This window comes from Triticum aestivum, chromosome 4D (genome assembly GCF_018294505.1).
Source record: "Triticum aestivum cultivar Chinese Spring chromosome 4D, IWGSC CS RefSeq v2.1, whole genome shotgun sequence".
NCBI lineage: Eukaryota > Viridiplantae > Streptophyta > Magnoliopsida > Poales > Poaceae > Triticum > Triticum aestivum.
The window spans coordinates 7,962,373-7,966,109 of record NC_057805.1 but is presented as its reverse complement, the minus strand read 5'-3'; positions in this window follow the sequence as shown (position 1 = coordinate 7,966,109).

Genomic DNA, 3,737 nt, shown 5'->3' with positions numbered 1-3,737 from the left:
CCAATCTGTCAAAAGGTGCCATGAAGGAGTTCTGTCAACGTGAGCACATCCGGCTTGACGTGTCATCAGTGGCTCACCCACAGTCTAATGGTCAAGCGGAGAGGGACAATCAAGAGATCTTGAGAGGCATCAAACCGCGGCTTATGGTTCCTTTGCAACGGACGCCGGGTTGTTGGGTTGAGGAGTTACCTTCTGTGTTATGGAGCATCAATACCACACCCAACAGATCGACAGGATACACACCGTTCTTCATGGTTTATGGAGTGGAAGCGGTTCTTCCTAGTGACATCCGTCATGACTCACCTCGTGTAGCGGCATATGTTGAAGCTGACAACGAGAAGGCACGGCAGGAATCTCTTGACCTGTTAGATGAGGAGCGTGACATGGCGGCAGCTCGTTCGGCGATTTATCAGCAAGATCTGCGTCGTTATCATAGCCGCCGGGTTAGAACCAGAACCTTTCAAGAAGGCGATTTGGTGCTTCGACTCATCCAGGATCAAACGGACATGCACAAACTATCCCCCCCTTGGGAAGGACCCTTTGTGGTCAGCAAGAATCTACACAACGGGTCATACTACATAATCGATGTTCGAGAGCGCAAAGACTCACGTAAGTCGAAGGAGGAGACCAACCGGCCGTGGAATATTGCTCATCTTCGATGAAAGATCGTTGATGTCGCCTAGAGGGGGGTGAATAGGCGCTTTAAAATAATTACGGTTGAGGCTTGAACAAATGCGGAATAAACCTAACGATTAATTTGACAAGCACAAAACCTAAAACAACTAGGCTCACCTATGTGCACCAACAACTTATGCTAAGCAAGGTAAACAACTAAGTGATAGCAAGATATATGACAAGAAACAATATGGCTATCAGAAAGTAAAGTGCATAAGTAAAGGGCTCGGGTAAGAGATAACCGAGGCACGCGGAGACGACGATGTATCCCGAAGTTCACACCCTAGCGGATGCTAATCTCCGTTTGGAGCGGTGTGGAGGCACAATGCTCCCCAAGAAGCCACTAGGGCCACCGTAATCTCCTCATGCCCTCGCACAATGCAAGATGCCGTGATTCCACTAAGGGACCCCTGAGGGCGGTCACTGAACCCGTACAAATGGCAACCCTTGGGGGCGGTCACCGAACCCGTACACTTTGGCAACCCTTGGGGGCGGTCACCGGAACCCGTCAAATTGCTCGGGGCGATCTCCACAACCTAATTGGAGACCCCGACGCTTGCCCGGAGCTTTACACCACAATGATTGAGCTCCGAACACCACCAACCGTCTAGGGCGCCCAAGCACCCAAGAGGAACAAGCTCAAGGGTACCAAGCACCCAAGAGTAATAAGCTTCTCAACTTGTAACTTCCACGTATCACCGTGGAGAACTCAAACCGATGCACCAAATGCAATGGCAAGGGCACACGGAGTGCCCAAGTCCTTCTCTCTCAAAAATCCCACCGAAGCAACTAATGCTAGGGAGGAAAATGAGAGGAAGAACAAGAAGGAGAACACCAAGAACTCCAAGATCTAGATCCAAGGGGTTCCCCTCACATAGAGGAGAAAGTGATTGGTGGAAATGTGGATCTAGATCTCCTCTCTCTTTTCTCTCAAAAACTAGCAAGAATCCATGGAGGGATTGAGAGTTAGCAAGCTCGAAGAAGGTCAACAATGGGGGAAGAACACGAGCTCAAAGGATAAGGTTCAATGGGGAAGAAGACCCCCTTATATAGTGGGGGGAACAATCCAACCGTTACCCCCAAAACAGCCCCGCAGAGGGCGGTACTACCGCATAAGGCAGCGGTACTACCGCTGAGAACAGCGGTACTACCGCTTCCCCGGGCGGTACTACCGTGGAGTTAGGAGGGCAGGAGAGATACGGACTCGAGCGGTACTGCCACGGTGGAAGGGCGGTACCACCGCTCATGAGCTCTACTGCCGCTGCGAAGTACCGCACAATCCGACACGAAAAATGACCCCTCGAGTCTACGCGGTAGGGGCCTGGTACCGCATCGGTACTACTGTTGAGGACCCACCGACGGTACTACCGCTGCGGAGCGGTACTGCCGCCTGTGACTCCTAAGCGGTACTACCGCTGGGTACCGCGGTACTACCGCTGGCGCCATCCTAAAGCTACTTCCACGAAAACAAGTATACTCCAAGGAAGACCAGAACTGCCATAACTTCTGCAAATGAGCTCCGAATTGAGCAAACTCAAGCTTGTTGGATAGAGGAAGACGAGTAGCATCAAAACAGGGAGGTATGCCAACAAATAGAGGAGTGAAACCTCCAACCGAGAAGAACCGGCATAACCTCCAACATCGAAAACATCATAGAAGATGTGAGTGAACTCCGTTTTCGATGAACTCGAGCTTGTCATCAAGATGACCATAAGCTCCAAAACTTACAAAGAGAAGAACCAAATAGGAACCAATAAAGATGATGCAAGGATGCAATGGTTTGAGCTCTCTATGAACGATACGATCAAGCTACTCATCGAGAGCCCCCCTTGATAGTACGGCAATCGATCCTATAACCCGGTCTCCCAACTACCATCATGAGACCGGTAAAATAGAAAACCTATCAAAAGCAAACCTTTGCCTTGCACATGGTCCACTTGAGCTAGATGATGACGATCTTGACTCCCTCAAGATGGACCACCTTTCTTGATTGCGCTGGCTCGATGAAGACTAGTTGATTGCTCCCCCATACTCCACTATGGGTGAGCCACCCTTCCGCACATCTTCACAAGTCCATTGTCACCACAGTGGATGGCAAGCTTCAAGCATTTGATCTCTTCGTGATGATTTACTTGAACTTGCCCGCTTCACTTGAACTTGCACACCGCAACCTAACCCCACAAAGAACTCTCACGAAGACCATGGGTTAGTACACAAAGCGTAATTGACAATGCTTACCATACCATGGGATCGCTTGATCCCTCGGTACATCTTGTGCGCTTTGTGTGTTGATCAACTTGATTCACTCTTGACTTAGTCTTGATCAACCTTGACTCTTTCCAACTCTCTTCATTTGGATGATGTCTTGAAGGTAAACATGAATGATCACACAATCTTCTTCTTCAAGACATGCTTGCAATAAGCTCAACTCTCACATGACCAATCTTTGGATAATTCCTTAATAACACCTTGGTCATCACATAAACTCCTTGAACCCGACACATGGACTTCAAGAACTGCCTATGGACAAATCCTTCAAATATAACTCAAGGCAACCATTAGTCCATAGAGATTGTCATCAATTACCAAAACCAAACATGGGGGCACCGCATGTTCTTTCATTCGGCCTTACTATACTTGAGCCATAGGCTCTGCTTATGTACATATTATGACAATGTATATATTATGATCAATATAATAAACCGGAATCTCAGCTAAAGCGGGGTATCTGTTGTTTTTCTTACATCATGTGTGGTTACATGGAGCTTCTGTTTATAAAGCGGCGTCCGGTTTACCCCTTGATTCAGCTTCTCAAAGCTTTATGTTACATCACTCGGGGGCTTGGTCGTATCCGAACCATAGCTACACCTCTTGATCAGCGCAATGCCACAGCATCACTTGGGGGCTTGGTCGTATCCGAACCATAGCTACACCTCTTGATCGGCGCAATGCCACAGCATCACTTGGGGGTTTGGTCGTATCCGAACCATAGCTACACCTCTTGATCGGTGCAATGCCACAGCATCACTTGGGGGCTTGGTCGTATCCGAACCATAGCTACA